At 37.0% G+C, this 14,558-nt stretch overlaps 1 pseudogene; it reads left to right on the top strand.

Annotated features, from left to right (window-relative positions):
- The first annotated feature begins 653 nt into the window (after window positions 1-653).
- Window positions 654-14,558, top strand: part of LOC118922672 (NEDD8-activating enzyme E1 regulatory subunit-like) — a 54,985-nt pseudogene continuing 41,080 nt past the window's right edge.

The raw sequence follows: 14,558 nt of genomic DNA, 5'->3' as shown, positions 1-14,558 counted from the left end.
CAAAATACAAGAGGGGGAATCAAAAATACAGTAACAGAAAATCATCAATTCACAAACACCGCAAGAGAGAAAGAAAGGAAGAAGAAAAGTAAAAAAAAAAACAAGATAACTAATAAGGTAGTGTTAGTAACTCCTCAACTACCACTTATTATTTTAAATGTAAATAGATTAGCTAAGCCAGGAAAAGGATGGTAGTGTGAGAAGTGAGGAAAAAACCTCCTCCCAAAATCACATAAAACACAAAAATACAGCAAATACAACTAATCCTGAAGAAGTGACCCAAAGACTGCAGAACAGACTGCCTACATATGGGGAAAAGAAAATACCTCATACAAAAGGATACAGTAGCAAACACAGTCTGAAGGGGCCCAAGCCCTCCCGCAACCCCATCCCAAAGGCAGAAGGAAGAGAAATAGAGCGGGAGAATGAATCCACATTGCATGGTGCTCTGGGGATTAGTGGGGTTGGAAAGCAAAGATGGGTGGAATACTGGGAGAGACTGACATTCCAACCACTTGTGGAGAACAGGTATGCACAAACTGCCCCAAGGAACAAAAGAAAGGTGGGCACTTTGAAAGACTTCCCAGCAGCAAGAGGGCACTAAAGGGAAAAGATTACACAGAGCTTCTCAGGAAACAGGGCAGGTGGACAAAATGATCCCAGCACACTCAGGCCAGCAGGTTGGGCACTCTCAGGAGCTTCAGATTCTCCATAATCCTGGCTACCAATGCAGCCCTGAGCTCCCCACTGCAGTACAAAGGCTGCTGCTCCTTCGGGCAGGTACCAGTCCTACACAGCTGGTGGCACCATCTATTACAGCTGCAGGAGTGGAGCACAGAAGCTCCACCCTCTGCTATGGGCCCACTGGACCTGACAGTGGAGACAGATGCTACAGCCAAGAAGGTAGGAAAGAGCTCTTTCCTCCTGGAAAGTGCCAGTTCCACTTACCGGCGACCCACACTGTTGCTACAGGTGCTTGACAGCTCCAGAAAGTAGAGCTCCTGAGCACTAGAGGGTATCACCTACACAAAGTTATTCCACAGGAATTACTAAAGAAATGAAACAGCAAAAGAATTTTGTCCAAAGAAAAATACAGGGAAAGATGCCAGAAAGAGGGCTAAATGAAACTGAAATCACCAATCTTCTTCATAAAAATCTCAAAATAAAAGTCATAAACATGCTCAGGAAGCTACAGAAAAATATTCAAGACCTCAGGGAGGACTTCAAGAAAGAGATAGAATCTTTGAGAAATACAGTATCTGAAATGAAATGTACAATGGCAGGATTTAAAAGTAGATTACATGAGGTAGAGGAGATGGTAAATGAAATAGAAATTAGAGAACAGGAAAAAAGCTGAAGCACAGAGAGATACAAGAATCTTAGGAATGAAAGAATAATAGCAGCAGTGTGACCATTCCAAACAGAACAATATTTGCAATATAGGGATATTAGAAAAAGAAAAAGGAAGGTAAATTCTTTGAAGAAATAATTCCTGAAAACTTCCCAAATCTAGGGAAGGTAATAGTCTCTCAGATCATGGAAGTGCAGAGAACTCCCAACACAAGGAGCCCTATGAAGATAATACCAAGACATATAATCATTAAAATGGCAAAGATCAAGGACAAAGAGACAGTATTAAAAGTAGCCAAAGAGAGAAAAAAATCATTTATAAAGGTAATCACATCAGGCTATCAGCAGACTTCTCAGGATAAACCTTACAAGCCAGAAGCAGTCATATGATAGATTTTATGCAATGAAAAAGGGCTCCAAACAAGAACACCCAGCAAGATTATCATTTAAATTTGAAGGAGGGATTAAACAATTTCCATATAAGCATAACTTGAGGGAATTTGCCTCCCACAGACCATCTCTAAAATGTGTTTTAAAGGGGCTGCTATAGATGGAAGTGCCCCTAAGGCTAAACAGCTGTCACCAGAGAAAATTAATTACTAAACAAATGCAAAATTAAATCAACTACTCACAAAGTTAGTCTAGGGATACACAAAGAGTATAGAATATGACATATAATGTATATATTGTGGAGAGCAAGAAGATGAAGGGGAGAAAAAAAAGAACTTATAGATTGTGTCTGAAATAGCATAACAAGCAAGTTAAGACACACTTTTAGATAGCTAGGAAGCTGCCTTTGAACCTTTGGTAACCACAAATCTAAAGCCTGCAAGTGCAATAAGTACATATCTATCAATAATAAACCTAAATGTAAATGGCCTGAATGCACAAATAAAAAGACAGAGTTACAGAATGGAAAAAAAAAACAAGACTCATCTATATGCTGCCTACAAGGGGTACACTTCAAACCCAAAGATAAACAAAGATTAAAAGTGAAGAACTGGAAAATATATTTCATGCAAATAATAGGGAGAAAAAGCAGGAGAATGAGTACTTATATCAGACAAAATAGATTTCAAAACAAAGTAATGAGAAAAAGACATTACATAATGATAAAGGGGACATTCCAACAAGAGAATGTAATCATTATAAATATCTCTGCAGCCAATATAAGAGCACCTAAATATGTGAAACAAACACTAACAGAGTTAAAGTAGAAAATAGAATGCAAAACATTTAGGAAACTTTAAAATAACACTCACATGAAAAGGTCAAACAGACAGAAAAGAAGGAGACAGAGGTATTAAATAATACATTAGAATAGATGGACCTAACATATCTACAGCACACTCCACCAAAAAGCAGCAGGATATACATTTTTTTTCAAGTGTGCATGGAACGTTTCCTGAATGGATCATACACTAGGCCATAAAAGGAGCCTCAGTAGATTAAAAAAGATTGAAACTGAGCCAACAAGCTTTTAAGACCACAAAGGTATGAAACTAGAAATAAGATAGGCAATGAAAACAAAAAAGGCCACAAACAAATGGAGGCTTAACAACATGCCCTTAAATAATCAATGGCTCAAAGACCAAATTAAAACAGAGGTCACACAATATATGGAAACAAATGACAGAAAAACAGTATCAAAACCTGTGAGACGAAGAGAAGGCAGTTCTAAGAGGACAGTATATAGCAATACACACTTACCTGAAGAAAGAACAATCCCAAATGAACAATCTAAATTCACAAATAAGGACACTAGAAAAAGAACAAATGAGGCTCAAAGTCAGTAGAAAGAGGGACATAAAAAAGAACAGAACAGAAATAAACGAAATTGAGAAGACTAAAACAATAGAAAGAATCAAAGAGAACAGGAGCTGATTCTTTGAGAAAATAAACGATAAGCCCCTAGTCAAACTTATCAAGAAAAAGAGTGTACACACAAACAGAATCAGAAATGAGAAAGGAAAAATCACTAAGGGTGGTACAGAAATGCAAAAGATTTATTAGAGATTAATATTAAAAAATATGCTAACAAATTGGATAAACTACAAGAAATAGACAACTTTTTAGAAAAATAAAACCATCCAAGATTTGCCAAGAAAGAAACAATGTGTGAAGAGACCAATTGCCAGCAATGAAATTGAACTGGTAATCAAAAAACTAAGAACAAAATCCCTGGACCAGATGGCTTCACCACTAAATTTTTTTTATATCATTAATATTTAATTACTTGAACAACATTATGGTTAGTAGACTCCCCCCATTATGAAGTCCCCCCACATACCCCATTACAGTCACTGTCCATCAGTGTAGTAAGATGCTATAGAATCATTAGTTGTCTTCTCTATGCTATACTGCCTTCCCCGTGACCCCACGCACATTATGTGTGCTAATCGTAATGCCCAATTTTCCTCTTTATCTCTCCCTTCCCACCCATGCTCCCCATTCGCTTTTCCTTTGGTAACTGTCAGACCATTCTTGGGTTCAGTGAGTATGCTGCTGTTTTGTTTCTTCAGTTTTTTCTTTGTTCTTATACTCCACAGATAAGGGAAATCATTTGATATTTGTCTTTCTCTGCCTGGCTAATTTCACTGAGCATAATACCCTCTAGCTCCATCCATGTTGTTGCAAATGGAAGGATTTGTTTTCTTCTTATGGCTGAATAATATTCCATTGTGTGTATGTACCACATCTTCTTTATCCATTCATCTACTAATGGACACTTAGGTTGCTTCCATTTCTTGGCTATTGTAAATAGTGCTGCAATAAACAAAGGAGTGCATATGTCTTTTTCAAACTGTGCTGCTGCATTCTTAGGGTAAATTCCTAGGAGTAGAATTCCTGGGTCAAACAGTATTTCTATTTTTAGTTTTTTGAGGAACCTCCATACTGCTTTCCACAATGGTTGAACTAGTTTACCTTCCCTCCAGCAGTGTAGGAAGGTTCCCCTTTCTCCACATCCTCACCAACATTTGTTGTTTGTCTTTTGGATGGTGGCCATCCTAACTGGTGTGAGGTGATATATCATTGTGATTTTAATTTGCATTTCTCTGGTGATTAGCGATTTGGAGCATATTTTCATGTGCCTGTTGGCCATCTGAATTTCTTCTTTGGAGAAGTATCTGTTCAGCTCCTCTTCCCATTTTTTAATTGGATTATTTGGTTTTTGTTTGTTGAGGTATGTGAGCTCCTGTACAATTTGGATGTCAACCCCTTATCAGATATATCATTTGTGAATATATGCTCCCATACTGTAGGATGTCTTTTTGTTCTATTGATGGTGTCCTTTGCTCTACAGAAGTGTTTCAGCTTAATATAGTCCCAGTTGTTCATTTTTGCTTTTGTTTCCCTTCCCCAGGGAGATATGTTCATGAAGAAATCACTCATATTTATGTCCAAGAGATTTTTGCCTATGTTTTCTTCCAAGAGTTTTATGGTTTCATGAGTTACATTCAGGTCTTCAATCCATTTTGAGTTTACTTTTGTGTATAGGGTTAGACAATAATCCAGTTTCATTCTCTTACATGTAGCTGTCCAGTTTTTTCAACATCAGCTGTTGAAGAGGCTGTCATTTCCCCCTTGTATATTCATGGCTCCTTTATTGTATATTAATTGACCATATATACTTGGGTTAATATCTGGGCTATCTAGTCTGTTCCATTGTTCTATGGGTCTGTTCTTATGCCAGTACCGAATTGTCTTGATTACTGTGGCTTTGTAGTAGATCTTAAAGTCAGGGACTGTAATTCCCCCCCACTTTATTCTTCCTTCTCAGGATTGCTTTGGCAATTGGGGTCTTTTGTTGTTCCTTATGAATTTTAGAACTATTTGCTCTAGTTCATTGAAGAATGCTGTTGGTATTTTGATAGGGATTGCATTGAATCTGTAGATTGCTTTAGGCAGGATGGCCATTTTGACAATATTAATTCTTCCTATCCATGAGCACAGGATGTGTTTCCATTTATTGGTATCTTCTTTAATTTCTTTCATGAGTGTCTTGTAGTTTTCAAAATATAAGTCTTTCACTTCCTTGGTTAGGTTTATTCCTAGGTATTTTATTCTTTTGGATATAATTGTGAATGGAATTGTTTTCCTGATTTCTCTGAGATCTGCATTTTTATCAAGCTTCCAATGAATGTTGATGCTGCCAGTCAACCACACATTGATAAACGCCCTACACTGCAGCTTGTTTTTAATGCTGACTGCAGAGAATGGGAGCAGCTAGTCTCTCCAAGAACTGCGTACACTCTATGGTGACTAGATTCTCTCCTTGACTAAACTCTGCTCAGTAATCCCTGACCTCTTTTCCAACTAGGCTTTGACTTTTGGACTTCCATTTCCCTCTCTACATTGTCCAGTTTTAACAAGAATGATGCTAAGTCAGTTTAGCCAGAATCTCATCCTCCATATCTGAATTCCCTGGATATTTAGATTCCTCATCCTCTGCCACTCCACAGGTAATGTCTTGTCACCCTGACCTGCCTTCAACAAGAGTCCTATTATGTCAGTTTAGTTAGAATCCTTCCTTACCTTTGATGTTTGCTCTTAGCAATTTTGTATGTACTGACCCTCGACCAGTTCCCTGGTCATAAAGTGGAAGTCAAAACTTTTGTTTGCTTATTTGTTTTATATATACATAGGAATGTGCGCAAATAGAATACTGTGGTATTTAGCTACTTTAGTAAATAGGGAGTTTTGAAAGTAAGCCATCCAAAAAACAGCATTACATCAGTTAAGAAGAAAACTCTTTAATTTTGGCTTAAATCAATGAGAACATTCATATGTGCTTTTACAGCCCTTTCCCACATTGCTATTGTCAGTATAATAGCTGACTCTCCATTTCTATCTGATCCCAATATGGCTGCAAAATCTTTACAAATTGTGCCTTCCTTAAAGGACAGCAGCATCCAACATAATGTGTTTCTGAAAAGAACTTTTGCTCTATACCTATCTTACCTGGAGCAAAAGCTCTCAGCAAATGTCCCATTATGTCTTATTGACTGAAATCAAGTTCTGTGCCCACTCTTAGAGTTGTTTTTGGCAAAATACAGTACAAAAGTCATGACTGGCTTCAAACTGTGATTTATCCATTTTGCCTGGGCACATTACTATCCAAATGAAATCAGAAAATGGCTACTACACAGGCAAGCGACCAGTGGTATCTAAGTTAACCATGAATACTAGTAAGCTAGTGAAAGTGATTTATTATCTAATGGTTACAAATGTGTTTTATGTTGCTGTAGCTCTTCAGGTCACCCTCAGGAACACAGCTTACATTAGATTTCTTTGTAAATTTTTCTTCTTGTAGATTTCTTTTACATTTGTATTTCTTTCAGAAAACCCACAGGCTGGATTATGTATGTGCTTTACTTCCCTTGACTCAAGGGCTTTCACCTCCCTCATTTTCTTCAAAAAACATGTAAATCTCCTGATTATTCTGTTCAGAAAGCTGTCTTCAGATATTTAACATAAAAGAAAAACAGCTTAAGGAAATTATGGCATTTTGTTAGTCATTACACATATTTTGTAATATGCAAAGTTCAGGACTTCTGTAAGGATCTCAAAGTTTTATGAAATTGTTTTCAAACATCGTTTATTCAAAAATATGAAATAGTTTTGTTTTGGGGACAGGAAATTTTTGATATTGGGCTCTCCCCACTCTCTAATAAAAATTTTAATCCTTTGATTATAAAAATTGAAAAACTAATGACCAAATAATTCATATAGAAAACCTGGAATTATATTAATTATTTTACTTCACTTAAAACATATTTAATTATTTTTCTTGAAATTACACTAAGGACCAATGGCTAAGAACCTGACTTTCAAATTTTTTCCTAACATGAGGATGGGTTATAGTAAGTCACACAAGTTCTTTTCTTTTAAGACCAGTATGGGACATCTTTATGATAAAGATGACATGCAATGAAGATGTAATGAAGATGATATGCAGAGAACTAGCAAATGACTTTTCCTCTTACAGAGCTGCTTAGAGACATTTCTATATATGATTATATGTATATAATACAGGTTTTTGTATTTATTAAAACTTTAAATGTTGGTGATAGAAGTTTCAATTTAAGAAAAGTATTTTTTAATGCATGCCTCTTTAAAAAATGACCTTTGTAACCAAGAAGCAATTTATTCTGTCTCATTGCAGGATCTAATTCATAATTTAATTCCCACAGGAACCCACTGTGGGTTATAATTATAGTGATTTGACACTGTGCCTTAATTATATTGCTGTCAATTGTGAATCGTGTTTGTGTGCATTTCCACTCTGAAAAGTGATAAACATTAGAATTCTGTGTATAATTTTATAGTGTTTGATAACTGTCTTTATCCTTTTAACTTATTTTGCATGTTTAAAGTTTTATGAACTTGAAAAATTATAAAGTGTTAAAATGTCATTTGCTAATTATGAAATGACTAGCAGTCTTGAGATTACTGTTTTTAATACTTTATTTATATGATTTCCTATTCCCTGGTTTCCTAATGACAAGAATTAATGAGTATGAACAAGTAATCAAGCATTATCTGTGTTAAAGTATGAAGTGGAACACAGTTTCTGCTGCTGTAAATTTTCCTGTCCATATGGTAAAGGTACAATATTGGCACTGAAGCTTGGAAGTCCATCTGGACAGAACCTAATTTTCCTGGATAAAGCAAAGCTTTCTAAACCAAGCCATCTGTTTGTGGGCCTTAAAAGAACCTGTAAATAACATAAGGCAATATGTGCATATGTAAAGAGAGATCAGAGTAAGGTTGATGTTTATTTAGCACAATAGAAAACTATTTTATCACCTATTGAGTATTCTCAAATGTATTATATTTGCTGCCTTGGACCAATAAATACTGTCTATGACCTGTAAAAAATAGCTAATGCATGTACTAATCATCAGTCTCCAAAGCTCATACAACTAGAAAGGATCCCAAATTTTTATCAGTGTAGCCAGCTACTCTTTCTTCTTGGACATTGAAGAATCTCTACTTGTTGCTTTTATCACTGCATTTCATAAAAATCTTTCAGAAGATTTTAAAAGAGTACATCTTAAACAAGAAAATATAAGGAATGGATATAAATGAATTACTCTGGGGAAAAATGTGTTCAGAAAAATTTAATAACTACCTATTATAAAGTAGCTTTAATATATTTCTGTGGTAGGCAGCATTTTAAGATGGCTCTCAGGACTTTGCTCTTGGGTGTTAATCCTGTATTTATTTATGTTACCTTTCATGGTAAAAGTGTTTTTCCTATGCAATTAAGGTTACTAAACAGTTTACCCTAAAAAATGTGAGGTAATCTAAATAGATCTGTCCTAGTCATATGAGCTCTTTATAAGCAGAGATTTCTCCAGCTAGTATCAAAGGAGGAAGTCAGAGAGATGTGCTCAGGTTAACCTGAAAGTAAGTATGCAGTAGTTAAATTGTATGTGGGTACTACATGGGCAAGGAACTGTAGATAGAATCTAGGAAATGAGAGTAGTACCTACCCAATAGCTAGTAGAAAAATAGGAATCTCAACACCTAACTCCATCTAAATTCTGGCAGCACTCATATGAAAGCCACAAACTTATAAACACATTTCATATTTCTCCTTTCAGTACTGATGGAGTGTTGGAGTATATATATGGATGCTGAATTATCTAAAACTGGAAGATTGCATTTTCTCTGTTGATTTATGTTTTGGGAGCAGATAGCTATACTGGAACAGCCAGTTGTTCTAGGATAGTAACTATTATGTCACTAGGTACACATTTTTGTATACAGTTTATTGTCACAGTGATGTGAAGTAAAACTAATCTGATCTGCATTTAGCTATGTGCATAGCTATTGTATACCATGATATTTACGTATAAATAGTATTTCCCATTCTTTGTCAGCACTTTAAACAAACTAAATTTTTACTTAATTAGTTTTTTAATATACATAATTGGTGTGATAAATTTACACAAACTATGATTGGTCATAATCACTGGTAATTAAAATGCTCAAGTTCACAGACACACGGACACTATGCTTGTTCTAGTTTGGATTCCTCAATATATGGTATTATGTTGAATCCAAACTTACCTTGGCACATTCCAGGTTGAGAGTTCACATTTTCCAATTTCACATATTCTCCCAGACTACTCTAATTCCACTTGGAATCCTGTGAGTATTCTTTTTCCCTTTGACTAGGATTTTGGAGTTTTAAGAGAGAAGTTACTACTAAAACACCACTAAATTTTATGGTGCAATGTGAAGAGCAGAGGAAAAACCCAGGAAGGGTCTTTGATAAGGTAGATGAACTGGGAAGAGTTAAAAAAAAAAAGAGGAGAAGGAAAAGAACTGTTTCTTTGCATCTTCCTCCTAAGTAGATATCACAACCAGGAATAAGTGCATTCTAGTCTTATTTAAAAGGTCTCCCCAGCAAAAGAATTGTGTCCACCTGTTTACTGTTATCTAAACTTTATTTAACAAGAAAAACTTTTGACATAGGGCGGAGCCAACATGGCAGCATGAGTAGGACAGTGGGAATCTCCTCCCAAAAGCATATATATTTTTAAAAATACAAAAAATACAACCATTCCTAAAAGAGAGACCAGAAGACACAGGAAAACAGCGAGACTACATCCACACGTGCGAGAGCCCAACGCCTGGTGAAAGGGGTAAGATACAAGCCCCGTCCCGCCGGGACCCGAGCACACCTCCCCCCAGCTACCGGCGGGAGGGAGAGGGAGCCCAGGACTGCTAAACACACAGCTCTAGCCACCCGCACCAGAGCGCAGACACAGTGCATGCGTGGAGGGCTGGAAACCAGGGAAATAGGGCAGCAAGACCTCCGAGCTGGTTCCGAAGATGATGCCCCTGTGACAAAGAAAAGCGAGTGCTTTTTGAAAGTCTTAAAGGGACAGGGAATTAACAGCTAGATGGAAACAACACAGATCAAAGCCAAGTGGCAGGAAATTACAGGGAAAACTGGGCGCACTAACCTCCTGGGCAACAGCTCTGAGACCCCTCACGGAGGTAAACAGCGAAACATCCCCCTCGTCCATTACCAATCCAGGCGCTGCAAAAGCAGAGAAACAGCCTAAGGCAAACCATGCATTGATATCGGCCAGGCAAGACACAAAGACCCAGCCTACATGCAATTACCCAACAAAAGCCACTAAGGGTCGCAGTTGTCCCAGTAAAGAAAGGCCAGTATCAAGTGAAAAGTTTGACCCTCCCAGCTGACAGTCAATAGCACCTGTCAACATGAAAAGGCAAAAAAATATGATCCAGACAAGACTAACCCAGACAGCTTCGGCATCTGCTACATCTTCCCCTGAAAAGGAACCTGGGGAGATAGATTTAACCAGTCTTCCTGAAAAAGAATCCAAAACAAAAGTTATAACCATGCTAATGGACTTGCAGAGAAATATGCAAGAACTAAGGAAGGAGAATACAGAAATAAAACAAGCTCTGGAAGGACTTCAAAACAGAATGGATGAGATGCAAGAGACCATTAATGGACTAGAAAACAGAGAACAGGAACGCAGAGAAGCTGATGCAGAGAGAGATAAAAGGATCTCCAGGAATGACAGAATTTTAAGAGAGCTGAGTGACCAATCTAAACGGAACAAAATCCGCATTATAGGGGTACCAGAAGAAGAAGAGAGAGAAAAAGGGATAGAAAGTGTCTTTAAAGAAATAATTGCCAAAAACTTCCCCAAACTAGGGGAAGAAATGGCCTCTCAGACCACAGAGGTACACAAAACTCCCATGACAAGGGATCCAAGGAGGGCAACACCAAGACACATAATAATTAAAATGGCAAAGATCAAAGACACGGACAAAGAATTAAAGGCAGCCAGAGAGAAAAAAAAGGTCACCTACAAAGGAAAACCCATCAGGCTATCATCAGACATCTCAACAGAAACCTTACAGGCCAGAAGAGAATGGCATGATATACTTAATGCAATGAAACAGAAGGGCCTCGAACCAACACTACTGTATCCAGCACGAATATCATTTAAATATGAAGGAGGGATTAAATAATTCCCAGACAAGCAAAAGTTGAGGGAATTTGCCTCCCACAAACCACCTCTACAGGGCATCCTACAGGGACTGCTCTAGATGGGAGCACTCCTAAAAAGAGCACACAACAAAACACCCAACATACAAAGAAGGGAGGAGGAAGAATAAGAAGGGAGAGAAATAAAGAATCATCAGACCGTGTTTATAATAGCTCAACAAGCGAGTTAAGTTAGACAGTAAGATAGTAAAGAATCTAACCCTAAACCTTTGGTAACCACAAACTTAAAGCCTGCAATGGCAATAAGTTCATACCTTTCAATAATCACCCTAAATGTAAATGGACTAAATGCACCAATCAAAAGACACAGAGTAATAGAATGGATAAAAAAGCACGATCCATCCATGTGCTGCTTACAAGAGACTCACCTCAAACCAAAAGACATGCACAGACTTAAAGTCAAGGGATGGAAAAAGACATTTCATGCAAACAACAGAGAGAAGAAAGCAGGTGTTGCAGTTCTGGTATCAGACAAAACAGACTTCAAAATAAAAAAGTAACAAAAGACAAAGAAGGAAATTACATAATGATAAAGGGCTCAGTCCAACAAGAGGATATAACCATTATAAATACATACGCACCCAATACAGGAGCACCAACATACCTAAAACAAATACTAACAGAACTAAAGGAGGAAATAGAATGCAATGCATTCATTCTAGGACACTGCAACACACCACTCACTCCAAAGGACAGATCCACCAGACAGAAAATAAGCAAGGACATAGAGGAACTGAAAAACACCAGAACAGATGGACCTAATAGACATCTACAGAACTCTACAACCAAAAGCAACAGGATACACATTCTTCTCAAGTGCACATGGAACACTCTCCAGAATCGACCACGTACTAGGCCACAAGAAGAGCCTCAGTAAATTCCAAAAGATTGAAATCCTACCAAACAACTTTTCAGACCACAAAGGCATAAAACTAGAAATAAACTGTACAAAGAAAGCAAAAAGGCTCACAAACACATGGAGGCTTAACAACACGCTCCTAAATAATCAATGGTTCAATGACCAAATCAAAATGGAGATCCAGCAATATATGGAAACAAACAACAACAACAACACAAAGCCCCAACTACTGTGGGATACAGCAAAAGCAGTCTTAAGAGGAGAGTATATTGCAATCCAGGCATATTTAAAGAAGGAAGAACAATCCCAAATGAATGATCTAATGTCACAATTATCGAAATTGGAAAAAGAAGAACAAATGAAGCCTAAGGTCAGGAGAAGGAGGGACATAATAAAGATCAGAGAAGAAATAAATAAAATTGAGAAGAATAAAACAATAGCAAAAATCAATGAAACCAAGAGCTGGTTCTTCGAGAAAATAAACAAAATAGATAAGCCTCTAGCCAGACTTATTAAGAGGAAAAGAGAGTCAACACAAATCAACAGTATCAGAAATGAGAAAGGAAAAATCACGACGGACCCCACAGAAATACAAAGAATTATTAGAGAATACTATGAAAACCTATATGCTAACAAGCTGGAAAACCTAGGAGAAATGGACAACTTCCTAGAAAAATACAACCTTCCAAGACTGACCCAGAAAGAAACAGAAAATCTAAACAGACCAATTCCAGCAACAAAATTGAAGCGGTAATCAAAAAACTACCAAGGAACAAAACCCCGGACCAAATGGATTTACCTTGGAATTTTATCAGACATACAGGGAAGGCATAATACCCATTCTCCTTAAAGTTTTCCAAAAAATAGAAGAGGAGGGGATACTCCCAAACTCATTCTATGAAGCTAACATCACCGTAATACCAAAACCACGCAAAGACCCCACCAAAAAAGAAAACTACATACCAATATCCCTGATGAACGTTGATGCAAAAATACTCAACAAAATATTAGCAAACCGAATTCAAAAATACATCAAAAGGATCTTACAGCATGACCAAGTGGGATTCATCCCAGGGATGTAAGGGTGGTACAACATTCGAAAGTCCATCAACATCATCCACCACATCAACAAAAAGAAAGACAAAAACAACATGATCATCTCTATAGATGCTGAAAAAGCATTTGACAATGTTCAACATCCATTCATGATAAAAACTCTCAGCAAAATGGGAATAGGGTGCAAGTACCTCAACATAATAAAGGCCATCTATGATAATCCCACAGCCAACATTATATTGAACAGCGAGAAGCTGAAAGCTTTTCCTCTGAGATCGGGAACTAGACAGGGATGCCCACTCTCCCCACTGTTATTTAACATAGTACTGGAGGTCCTAGCCACGGCAATCAGACAAAACAAAGAAATACAAGGAATCCAGATTGGTAAAGAAGAAGTTAAACTGTCACTATTTGCAGATGACATGATACTGTACATAAAAAACCCTAAAGACTCCACCCCAAAACTACTAGAACTGATACCGGAATACAGCAAAGTTGCAGGATACAAAATCGATACACAGAAATCTGTGGCTTTCCTATACACTAACAATGAACCAACAGAAAGAGAAATCAGGAAAACAACTCCATTCACAACTGCATCAAAAAAAATAAAATACCTAGGAATAAACCTAACCAAAGAAGGGAAAGACTTATACTCTGAAAACTACAAGTCACTCTTTTTTTTTTTTTTTTTTTATTATTGAAGGGTAGTTGACAACAGTATTGCATTACATTAGTTTCAGGTGTAAAACACAGTGATTCAACATTTATATACATGATAATTCTAGATACCAGGTATCACCATACCAGGTTGTTACAATATTTTGACTATATTCCTTATGCTATACATTACATCCTGGTTACTTATTTATTTTACAATTGGAAGTGTGTTTATATATATATATATGTATATATATATTTTGTGAGGGCATCTCTCATATTTATTGATCAAATAGTTGTGAACCACAATAAATTTCTGTATAGGGGGGTCAATACTCAATGCACAATCATTAATCCACCCCAAGCCTAATTTTCGTCAGTCTCCAATCTTCTGATGCATAACGAACAAATTCTTACATGGAGCACAAATTCTTACATAGTGAATAAGTTACATGGTGAACAGTGCAAGGGCAGTCATCACAGAAGCTTTCGGTTTTGTTCCTGCATTATGAACTATACACAGTCAGTTCAAATATGAATATTCATTTGATTTTTAAACTTGATTTA

This window comes from Manis pentadactyla, chromosome 7, assembly GCF_030020395.1.
Source record: "Manis pentadactyla isolate mManPen7 chromosome 7, mManPen7.hap1, whole genome shotgun sequence".
Lineage (NCBI taxonomy): Eukaryota > Metazoa > Chordata > Mammalia > Pholidota > Manidae > Manis > Manis pentadactyla.
This window is presented reverse-complemented; position numbering and strand designations above follow the sequence as displayed.